Here is a 13,268-nt window from a genome sequence, read left to right as displayed (position 1 = left end):
TTAATTGAACTTAAAACTCTATTATTATAGTATTTATTTTTATGTTGTTACTCGTCTGAGTGTGAATTGCTATAGTAAGATCATGATAGGAATGATAGATGTAATGGAAAAGAAACTTAATCTCAAGCCAATTTCACATATTTCTCACATGTTAATACTGTATTTTTATCTCATCATTTAAATAACTTATATAATAAAAATATAAAATGTATTTTCAGTTTATAATTTTAGATACTTAGTTTTAGTTTTGAAAAAACTATTTCTCAAGTCTTTTTCATTCTTTTCAAGATTAACTTGTCAAATTTCAATGTTTCTTAATAAAAGTCTGTTCTTATTTTCAAGAATGTATCAAGATTCTACAATTATAACTCAAATTCCAAAAGGATTTTATATAATTGGTATTAGAGCTACATATTCCCGGATTTGGAGCTAAATAATATTAATAATTTTCTTTTTTCTTTTTAGCCATGGGCGAAATTAGAACAAATGTAAATGCAAAACAGAAAGTAGAACAAGTTGAAAGTTAAAATGGATACAAGACCAGAGGGTGTTGAAAATTTTTTATAAGTAATATTACAACAATAAGATATGTTGATGCAACAATTACAAAATATTGATAATAATATTCAAAAGAGTCTCACTGTTGAAAAAAGGGTCAAAATTGAGAGTATAATCTCTCAGTAATGACCCTATATCTCTCGGTATAGACGTAATACTGAAAGTTTTGGTAACTCTCGCCATTACTCAGAATTCTACTTTCGGTAAATATAATTGGGTGTTTACCGAGAAATTTCGTAAATTTATCGGTTTAAATACTAGAGAGAAAAACCGAGAGTTATATAGGAAACTCTCGGTTTTTTCCTTTTTCCGTTAAGGAAAAAACCGAGAGTTATATAGAAAACTCTCGGTTTTTCTCCTTCAAGAAAAACCGAGAGTTATTCAAATAACTCTCGGTTTTTCCCTTTCAAAAAAACCCGAGAGTTATATGGAAAAGTCCTGGTTTTGACCTTTCAAGAAAAATCGAAATCTTTCCAAATAACTCTCGGTTTTCCTTTTCAAATAAACTTGAGAGTTATATGGAAAACTCTCGGTTTTGACATTTCAAGAAAATCCGAAAGCTTTTCAAATAACTCTCGTTTTTTCCCTTTCAAATAAACCCGAGAGTTATATGGAAATCTCTCGGTTTTATCCTCTAAAGAAAAACCGAAAGCTTTCCAAACAACTCTCAGTTTCTCTTGAAAGAGAAAAACCAAAAGCTTTCCAAATATCTCTCGGTTTTTTCTTGAAAGTGAAAAACCAAGAGGTTTCTATATAACTCTCGGTTTTTCTTAAAATGAAAAAATCGAACATTTCTAAATTAAGCTTACATTTCTTTTACATAATTCTAACCTAAATCAAACATAATTCAAACATATTTTAACATAAATCAAACATAATTCAAACATAAATCAAACTTAATTCAAACATAATCTAACATAATTCAAACATAATCTAACATAAATCAAACCAAATATCTAACATATTAACATATATCTAGGATATTAATAACATCCTTATAACCTAAATCAAAACCCATTCAAACATAATCTAACACTAATCAAACCAAATCTAATATATATCAAACCAAATCTAACATAAATCATATCTATTAGAACATAAATCAAACCAAATAACCATAATGCAAACTTAATATGACCTAAATCAAACACAATAACCATAAATCAAACCAAAATAACCATATTAATCAAAACCAAATAACCATATTAAACCAAAATCTAACCTAATCATTCATATATCAAACAAAATCTAACATAATCATTCATATATCAAACAAAATCTAACCTAATCATACATATATCAAACAAAATCTAACATAATCCAAACCTAAACTAACCTAAATAAAACCTAAATCTAACCAACAAAAAACCTAAATCTAACCATCAACAAACTTAAATCTAACAATATAATTTTATAAACATAATTAACCAACCAAATAAAACAAAATCTAACCTGGAATCTAGAAGGCAGCGACGACAGTTGAAGGCGAGACGGAGGCAGCGACGACAGTTGATGGCAGGTTCCATCGAGGGAAGTCTTTAATAGGCGGCATCGTCAATAGGAAGCATCGGGGCGGGGCGTGGGCGGCGTCATCGGATTGCAGGAGGGCAGCGCGGGCGAGAGAGGGGATCAGGGAGAGAGAGGGATCGGGGAAAAGAAGAAAATAAGAAGAAGAGTTTTTGTTATTTAAAAAGGACATTACCGAAAGTTATATGAAAACTTTTGGTTTTGATCAAATGATTAATTCCGAGAGATATGTCTAAATCCATAATTCCGAGAGATTTAGACATATCTATTGGTTTTCATCATTTTAGATTCCGAGAGATATGTCTAAATATCTCGGTTTTAACATATGCACAATTAATTTTAAATAGAGAAAACCGAGATATTTATGTATATCTCTCGGTTTTGTATATTATTACTGAAAGATATACATAAATCTTTTGGTATTACCACTTGATAATTTGTTAAATTAAATAGTTTTTCACATTCTAATAACCTTGAACAACATTAATTTAACAAATTTGATATCTTTAAAACATTACACAATCCACATGATCAAACATTACACACATTCATATGATCATCAAATACAAACATACATATATACTTCTTTATATATTCAACCACAATCATATACATTTATCAAATTAAACACAATCTTAATTCTTAAAAAATAACACACACTTGATTAGCTTAGTTAGGATACTAGAATAGAAATTGAAATGCCAATTAAATTAACAAATTATGTATTGGTAATACCGAAAGCTTTCTAAAAAAAATTCGGTTTTGATGATTATTACCGAAAGTTAGTGGTATAAATTTTGGTATTACTATTTGATAAATTATTAAATTAATTGGTTTTTCACATACTAATAACCTTGAACAACATTAATTTAACACATTTGATATCCTTAAAACATTACACAATTCATATGATCAAACATTACACACATTCATATATGTATAAGACATATTATACATATACACTTTCTTTATATATTCAACCACAATCATATACATTTATCAAATTAAACACAATCTTAATTCTTAAAAAATAACACACACTTGATGTGCTTAAGAGTTTAGACAAACAAAATAGAAAAAAATCAAATAAAATATGGAATGAATACCAAAAACAAATTAATTAACTTCCAGTACCTACATTCAAAACCGAAAGATTTTCAAATATCTCTCGATCCTGAGCTTAAATAAAATGTTTTTGGGAGGAGTCAAAACCGAAGATTTATTAGAAAACATTCACAATTAACCCTTCCCAACACTTAGAATTATTTTTAGTTTTATTTGGGAAGAGTCAAAACCAAAGGTTTATTGGAAAACCTTCGCAATTAACCATTTCCAACACTTAGAATTATTTTAGTTTTTTTTTTGTGAAGAGTCAAAACCGAAGGTTTATTTGAAAACCTTCCCAATACATAGAATTTTTTTTTTGTGAAGAGTCAAAACCAAAGTGTTGGAAAAAATTAAGTGAGGAGTTAATTAACTTAGAAGAATGTATTTGGAAAAACTAAGTAAAGAGTTAATTAACAGAAAAAATGCGAACTATTAAACAATTGAGTTTTGATGATGTTTAAATATGAATAAAGCTAAGTCGTCTAATTGTTTCTTTGTAGGTGCATCAGAATTGGCTAACTCAGACGTGGTCTAAATAGGCTTATTAGATGGGTTGGCAGTTATATGTGCAGTCTAATAGATACGTGGTTAGACGTGCATTCTAACAGATACGTGGTTAGACGTACAATCTAACAGATACGTAGTTATACATGCAGTCTAATAGATACGTAGTTAGACGTGCAGTCTAACATATACGTAGTTAGACGTGCAGTTTAATAAATACGTAGTTAGACAGTAGAATAATAGATACGTAGTTAGACGTGCAGTCTAACTCCTTCAGACAAGTCTGACGTGATACATAGTTAGACGTGCAGTCTAATAGATATGTAGTTAGACGTGCAGTCAAACATATACGTAGTTAGACGTGCAGTTAAACAGATACGTAGTTAGACATGCAGTATATTAGATACGTAGTTAGACGTGCAGTCTAACAAATACGTAGTTAGACGTGTAGTCTAACATATACGTAGTTAGACGTGCAGTCTAATAGATACGTAGTTAGACGTATAGTCTAACAGATACGTAGTTAGACGTGTAGTCTAACAGATACGTAGTTAGACATGCAGTCTAACAGATACGTAGTTAGACGTGCAGTCTAACAGATACATAGTTAGACGTGTAGTCTAACTCCTTCAGACAAGTCTGAAGGGATGCGTAGTTAGACGTTGCAGTCTAACTCCATTAGACGTGTGGTCTAATGGAACACGCTATTAGACGTTGTCGTCTAACTTCCTTAGACTAGGCAGTCTAATGGAGCACGTCTAATGCCCCGCTTTAGCAGCTGTCTGAAGTTAGCATACGTCTACCCACGATCAACTAGTTGTCTACTACTCTGCTCCACTCACTCCTGTGCTATTTGACAAGCCAGCTAATTGCATCAAATGAACGGACGCCACGTACGCAAATTTCCTTCCAACAGTTTGTCCAGTACAAGACAATATCAAAAAGGATATTCGGCGCACTATCTGTTCGGTACGACCACGTTCCAATTGCTCAGAGTCTACTGTACTCTTGTCCTTTGGGCGGCCTTCCAATGAACATTTGCCACATGTCCATGAATAAGATTCGACCGTTGGTGTCCTTCTACTACAAATAGATGCTCAAGGACAACGGCTTAATCTCTCGATCAACCGGTTACTCTGCTCACATTACTATCTTACAAGCTTACTCTTGCACTTACTAATTTCTATCATCTTCCAAGTTCAAGAGAGAAAGAATCAAAACTGTCTAGTCGAGAGAATATTGTTCTTAATATTGTACGTTGAATAGAGGTTGTTCTGTTCAACAGAGTGTTTAGCTAGATTAGTAAACTGTATTTGATTCAAAGAATTTAGTGAATCCTTCCGATTGTTGAAGAAGGGGTGACGTAGGAGATTTTGCTCCGAACATTCATAAACACATGCTATGTTCTTTACTTTTGTCTTTCATCTTTCATTGGTTCAAAACTTCAAATCCAATGAACACTTCCGCCCTTGAAACCATTTCAAGAGTTCGAAGGATTTACGAAGAATAGAAACAAATTTTAACTTCTAATAGAGTTAAAATCGAATCGTTTATTGTGAGTTGTCATCAATAGTCAGACTCCAGTCTCTATTGGTTACACCGATCCTATCAATTGGTATCAGAGCCCCCTTTCTATTTCTCAAGCCTTTAAAGAACCTGAATCATGTCAAAAGATGCTAGCTCCTCTAAGATCGCCATGTTTTCGAAAGAAAACTACATGGTGTGGAAGAAGAGAGTCCGTGCTCATCTTGCATCATTTCACGATGACATGTGGAGTGTTGTCACCGAAGGACCCATCAAGATCGAGAAAGAAAAATCTGAATGGACAAGTTAAAGATAAGAGGAAGAACAACCTCGACAACTTGGCCATGGACATCTTGTACAGATCGATTGACGACAGCATATTCAACTACATCATATCTTGCGAGTCTGCCAAAGAAATCTGGGACAGACTCACTCAACTCTGTGAAGGTAACGGTCAAACCAAAGAGAACAAGATTACCGTTTCCACCCAGCAGTTGAACAACTTTAAGATGCGTCCTAGAGAGAGGATGACTGAGTTTGATGCAAGATTCAGCCAGATTGTTACCACCCTATTTATTATGGGCAAGACCTACAGCAACAGAGAGATTGCTATAAAGGTCATGCGAGCTTTGTCAAGGGAGTGGGACATCAAGACTATGGCGATGAGGGAGTCCAAAGACCTTAATAAAATGAAGCTCTTCGACTTGCCGATCTGAAGGCCTATGAGTTCGAGTTGAACTCAAGGAATGAAGAAGAGCACCCCACATCTGTCATCATAATCAAAGCTTTGGTTACTTCCGAGGAGTCATCAGTTTCCACAGAAGAAAAGACGTTTGTCAGCAGCGATGCAATGACTATCCTCTTAAAGAAATTCGTGAAATACATGAAGAAGAGCATTCATAACTCAAGTTCTTCAAATAATAACAATGATGATAAAGCTAAATCTAAAGCTAACATTAAGTGTTTTAACTATGGTATTCTAGGTCATTACAAGTCAGAGTGCAGAAAGCCGAAATGTGATGAGAAGAAGAAAGAAAATGAAGGCGAGCTGAATACCCTCATGGCGGCTGATAGCAATGCCAAATGGATGCAAAGTTACTCAGATTATTCATCATCCAACGATAGTGATGATGAAGAGTTTGTATGCTTCATGACAAGAGAAGAGGAAGATTTAGAGGAATCTAAGGTATCTAACTTCTCATCTAAAAACTTTTCACGAGATGAATTAGTGGCTGCACTAAATGACATGGTTTCGAAATATAAAAAGCTGTCAGAATCTCAAAATAAAACAAGTTCAAAATCTGAAAATGATGAACCAAATTTTTCTAAAACCTTCGAGCCAAAAGTTTTTGAAAACATGAATGAAATCTCATCTGAGAATGAGATGCTCAAGAAAAAGATTCAAACCCTTTCTTCTGAAAACTAACGCTTAACTTATGTTGTCAATTCTTGGACAAGGTCTAGAGAAGCTGTCAAGTATCAGATTAGTCTGTTAAGGCCTGCTGAATGCAAATCTCGTCTAGGATTTGATAGCAATGACTCAGACAAGTTCTATAAGAAGTTAAACTCAGCAACTAACAAGCTTAAGCCAATAAGCTTTGTCAAATGGAGTTTAGCTGACACTAGAACTGATCCAAGCTGCGATGCTTTAACTTTAAAGGATGAGATAACTTATGTTTCACAAACTGTTAGCTGGCTGAAACTTAGGTTAGAAGCAGATAGAAAGTCTGGCATATCAAAACCTGATAGAAAGTCAAGGAGTTTTAAAAGAAAATCATCCTCTAAAGTTAAGGGATCAACGACTAGCAGAAAGACACCTAATAAGCCTAAATCTTACGCACTTATCATTACAAAAAATGGGAAATCCATCAAGATAACTCAAATATGGATCCCTAAGGGACTAATTGATCTAGGACCCAAGTGAATGTGGGTACCAAAATATGTAAATACATTTTCGTGTAGGTGATACAAGGTAGCTGCATGGAAGAAAAGTGGAGCTTAATCGTTTGAGATCACTCTTCAGAAGATCAACAAGTGGCACATTTTCTATTTCCATAGACTAAGTGTTTCTTCCTTAAAAAAATTTTTGGTCTTAAGGACCTCAAAACATTTATTTATTCATTCTATAATCATGCATAAATTGAGGGGGAAATTTAATGTTTAATTTGTTTAAACTGATGAACGCAGACGAAAGCTTTAATCGGTCTATTAGACGAGGACGTCTAAAAGAAAAGCAAGTACTTAGACATTTATTTACTTATACAAACTGTGACTCTAAGTTGAAATGTCTTGGTTTAAAACCTACGTGGTTAGATGTTGAAGTCTAATAGACGTTTAGACGTTTATAAGACTAGCGTAGTTAGACGCTAACGTCTAAACAGACACACGTCTAATACGTGTTGTCCATGCGTAATTAACATCTACGTCTAATAAACGTTTAGACCTCTATAAGACAAGCGTGATTAGACGCCTGTGTATAATAGACTCATGCGTCTAATAGACGCCTATTCTACATAGATTCTAGAATGTAGAAGCAAAGGACACGTCTAACTACGTGTGCAGTTAGACGCTTCATATTTGGACAAATTGAGGACAATTGTCTTCACGCGCGGTCATTTATTTTTTCCCGCTCAAACACTAAAGTAGTCAGTTATTAATGACTTGAAGACGCGTGTCTTTCAATGTCAAGGAAAATGACTAACATACCCCTAAATATTTAATTATTATCGGTTTAAACCCAAATACTGATGACTACCTTTGGGAAAAGGCCTCTAACATTAATTGGTCGGCCCCTTTTTGTGAAAAGTGACGGTTAAGGCTTATGACCTTTCGGATCCTATTTAAGGACATCTTGCATGTGATTGAAGATTTTACGCTTACAATTTCTTAAGAACCCTAGTTTTTCTCTAACTTCTCTAAGAAATCGTATTCATCTTCTTCATCTTTCTCAAAATGACTATCAAGAAACCCACTCTTTGTCACAATACTTTGCAGGTGGATTTCGTATCCGTCTACACTATTGATCAACAAGACCTTGTTGATATGTTCAGATCCTTGGAGTATTCTGGTCTTCGGAAGTATCTAGGGGGCGTTTCATCTTTTATGAGAAGGAAGTCAGAGAGTTTTTCAAGACGACGAACATGGTCGAAGATTCCATTTCTACGACTATCAACGAAACTTCTATATCGTTCAACGAAGCGGATTATGCTGAGTTTCTGGAACTACCATCGGAAGGTGATACCTTCAATCTACCTCTTCCAGCAGAAACCATATCAGAGATGAAGGTTGTCTTCTTCAATGATGGTTCATCCATTCGGCTAAACGAAAAGAAGAAGGTCCTAAAACATCATTTCAGTCTCTTGAGCGATATAGTGGCGAAGGCTCTTCAAAGCAAAGTAGGTTCGTTCGACCTGTACAGCCAAGACCGCTTCGACTATATGACAGCCATCAGTAAATGTATACAAATTAACTAGGCATATACATTATATTTTAATCTATGCCAGTTGGTTTACTTTGGGAACAAGGAGAGTGTGGCTTTCTCATCCAAACTTGCGATGTTTATGAAACATTTGGGCGTGTCTATGGGAGAGGGTGATGCTATTAACCCGAGTCACATATTCACTAGTTTTTTTGGTAAAGAGTACTATTGAGAGGATGAAGTTCTCAAAGGAGACGGCTTCTAGCTCATCCAGACAACAAACATGTGGCCAATTGGTCACTCGATCTACGAGACAGGTTGCTTCTAGTCAGTCTACGGGGGCGAAAAGAACAAAGTCAGTAATGGAGTCTACGACTAACACTAATAGCCAGAAGAACTCTTAAAAGAAGAATTCTAGAGTAGTTGACTCCAGAACAAGATCTGGTCTCCCTCCTCTTACGGCCATTCCTCTCCAGTCCCTATCTCCATCCCCTAGCCTGTTGAAGAAACCAACTAAGTCTGCTGGTTCTAATCCATCTAAGGCGCCTAGGGTGTCTAACCCGTCTAAGAAGTCTACTAAGGTAACTTTTCTTCTCCTCTGGCCTCTGTGCCTATTTTTGATGTTCCTGTTGTAGACACTCATTTTTCACACCTAATTTTATAGTTTATGCTTTTCATAAATCTGAGTCTATAAAATTTTCTCGAATTCATTCACGGACTCATTGCACGATTTATATTAAAGACGATTATTTTTAGAACAATTGAGTTTTTGAAAATAATTGATTTTGGATTCTTATTAAAGTTAAGGTAGTAATTTGTCTATGTTACAACACTTAGAGAAGTTATTATACTTAGAATATTCAAGGTTTTATTTAATTAATTACCTTGGGTATTTATAAAAAAAATAAAAAATAAAAAAATTATTTTACAAAATATATATTAGCGTTTTTATAAAATTTCTTTAGGTATATTTTGTTTTCTTTTAATTAGATTAGTTGTTAGATTAGTTTGTTAGATTAGTTAGATTAGATTTTGCGATTTGATTTCTTGAATAAGTTAGTTAGCATTTTATTTATTTAATTAGAATTGTTCCTTAGAAATAGGAATAATTAAAAATAAAATTGTTTATTTGTGTTTTTAATAAATACTTTTTTTTTTGTAGGATGAACGGTGTGTAAAGAAGATAACGTGCAAAAATAAAAAGATAATGGTGTCTACACAATCATGAGAAGCATCTTAGTCCTAGGTCAAAGAAAGAAAAAAGAGATTGCTAAAATAAAGGAAGAATTGCCAAAGGAAGAATGTGTTGAAGAGAAGCATGAAGGCTTGGTCATTTTTAATTAAAAAAAATTAAAATGACCAAGTATTACATCATTATTAAATAAAGATTAAATCCCATTAGATGAAAACTTGACATTTATTGACATGCAAGTGGAGATTGCTCCATTATTTTAAACATTTGTAAATGTTTAAAATAGTTTTTTTTTTCCAACGGTCAAGTGTGTTAAATGGCCTTTGGGCCCTAGGGTTTCATAGCTTTGCCTATAAATACCCCTCTTAACACCCTAGCAAAGGGGGCCTCTCGCTCTTCACCTTGAACTAAACTCTTTTTCATTCTCTCATAGCCCTAGGCTGTCCAATTCCTTGCACAACTGAAATCAAGAGCAGCCATATTGTAAGCTTTTGATTTCCTCTTTGTTTTTACAAGGTTTTTGCCTATTTCATTAAATAAAAATCATTGCATATTTTAATTTATTGTTTTCTTGGTCTCTTAATTTCTTGAATGATCATGTAAATATGTATATTTTGTAACACGAATACAAAAATAGAAAGTTCAAAATCAAAACAAAGACATAGACTTTATTAAAAAAAATAAGTACTCTTTACATCTTTGACTTTATATTTTTGGTTTTCTATCTTTCTCACCTCCCCTTTGGCTGAAATTGTATATGCATGTTAATTAATATATTTTTGAAAAAATATAAAAATTTCAGAAATTTATGAACTGTTTTGACAAGTATATAAATTGAAAAACCGAAACTGACACAAAACTTGTATGTTTTCATTTTTTTTAATTTGTAATTTTTATTCTTAGCTTTGCACATATCACGTTTAGGTGAATTTTTGTAGGAATGTTATTTGATGTAAATAGAATAACATATAAAAAAAATTAGATTATTCTAAATAGTTTTGCTTGAAAAATAAAAACAATATAAAAGAAGTGATCAAAATATACATGTTCTTAAATGTAAATATTGATCTTGAATATTTTGTGTGACCTTTGGGTGAAATCTTATATTTATGTTATATTGTTATAAATTATTGTTTAATATTAGTTTTGGCCAAAAATATTATGGGGTTTTGTCTTGTATCGGATTACTTGGTCGTGTTGTTTGAATTTTAAGGTCGTCCTACCCAAAAGAATGGCCAATGCTGCTGCCGACGCTTTTCCAGCGATGCTTGCTGCATTATTCAGGTTTTTTGTTGTTGTTTATTTTATATTTTATATAGTTTTTTATTTTATTTTATTATTATTATTTTTTTCTGCATTCTAGGTTTAGGTTTATTTTTGTTGACATTTTTTATTTTTTTTAATTATAGTTTGTGATTTATGTGATCCTAGGATAGTATATAATTAATTTTTTTTCTAAAATATAAAGCGTAAAAATGTTTTAAATAAATGCCAAAATTAATTAGTAGAGACCTTAGGGGCGTTGTGGGACATAGCGTCTAAAAAACCCTTTCCCACACGTAACCAAACGCCGAACTCACATCTCTTAAATTCCTAATTTTTAAAATTAGTTGGCGACTCTCTAGTCGTGAGGTTAATTAATGTTGATTTTTTTTAAAAAAAAGGCCTATGACATACTTCTCATTAAAAAACTCCCAATCTCTCCCAGATTCGACGGGAAGGTAAGATATGGAGTTGTCTACAAAGCCTTATTTTTAAAACTTCAATTTTTCAAACATTAAAATTAATTCCCCTCACGTTTTCAAAATAAATTTTTTAAGGAGTGTCCTAGAATTTTCAAACTAGTCGATCAAAATTTTTTTTTTTTTAAAAATCGATCACAGTTTTCTAGCGACTCTGCTGGGGACATTCGACGTTTGACTTGAAAGTGATTTTGGCCAAGTATTTAAACTTTCTTACGCTTTAATTCATACTCCATGTTCACATTAATTGATTATTTGCATGAGACTTGGAGCTCTAACGTGGAGGTGTGTGGGTATACATCATTGGATGAAGCTCACACATCTATATTTTATGTGTGCTAAGGGTAGTCAATGTGAATGACACCCTCAACCCTATGCCTTGAAGGCTTTTGTGTGATTTGAGAGTTGAGAAAAACAATAGGAAAAAACCCGGATTAACCCTCTCTTCTTTTCAAATATCCCCTACTATTGAAAATGAGGGATTTTGAAATAGAGGTGAGGGGGATGTCCAATTGAGAGCTCCCCTTACATCGAGAGATCCCTTTTGGGATAGTATCCTTGTCGGTGGAACAACTCTCTCTTAAGCCATTTCCAACTTTAGAACAAAAATCCAAAAAGCCAATTCTACCAAGCCGTTGTCTCGTCTCATCATGTCGAGCAACAAAGCCACGTCACGAAGCCCTTTACTTGACTACTATATATGATAAATACATGTATGCATATAGATATTTCTAGACGCTCAATTTATCCATTCAAAGTTTTTAAAATGCCATGAAACATGTGAACAATTTCGAAATTTTGAGGCTAAACCTAATAACTTTAAAGGAGTAAAATCGAGGAAACCTAGAAAAGCTAAAAGAGGAATCTAATCTAACTAGTTTTCTTTCTTTGTGTCTTTACTACTCAGCCTCTCAATGTAAGATGTAATCAATAAAGACGCGTGAGACACAAAGACGATCAAGAGAGATGCATGAGGCACAAAGACGATCAAGAAAGATGAAAAGACTTGAAGATTAGATGACTTAGACTAGATTTCTTTATGCTTGAAATGTAAATCTCCTTATGAAGATACATGAGCGACAATGTAACGAAAGGATGAGGGGTGCTTGCTTTCTTTTCTTATTTTATTTTATGACTGAGTTTGTGATTTTATCCATAACACTTAGGATTTTAATAAAATAATTCATTCTATTTTACTCATCCTTTTTTTCTACATGTTATATATTGTGAATGACTAAATTGAGCGTCTATTGCGTGTTAGGGATTATGTGCATACGAGCAACGCATTGCTTGTTTTACTTGATAAAGGGGTTGTAACTGACTTTGTGCTCTTGAACATAACATACTCATATTCATAATAATTTACAATGACTAACCCACCAAGAAGGTTCAATGAGTCAGTTCATCTAAAGCTAGACGATTTTCGTGATACACTAATACAATTGGGGCAACAACTTCAAGATCTCACAACAGAAGTCGAAATTTATGCGACAATCGAACCCCTTAATCCGAAAAGCATGCGAGAAGAAAGAGAAAGGGTAAACAGGGAATTCATGGACAGTTGGAAAGCTGCAGAAAGGTCTATTCAAAACAAGAGACATGCAAGCACGTCAAACTCGAGGACAAAATACTCATCAAAAGAACCCATTTATCCTAAACAAAGTCAACAATCATCACGAGCAAGGAGTGCCACTAC

Source organism: Impatiens glandulifera, chromosome 6 (assembly GCF_907164915.1).
Source record: "Impatiens glandulifera chromosome 6, dImpGla2.1, whole genome shotgun sequence".
Lineage (NCBI taxonomy): Eukaryota > Viridiplantae > Streptophyta > Magnoliopsida > Ericales > Balsaminaceae > Impatiens > Impatiens glandulifera.
The sequence above is the reverse complement of the archived record's forward strand: the minus strand, read 5'-3'. Positions refer to the sequence as shown.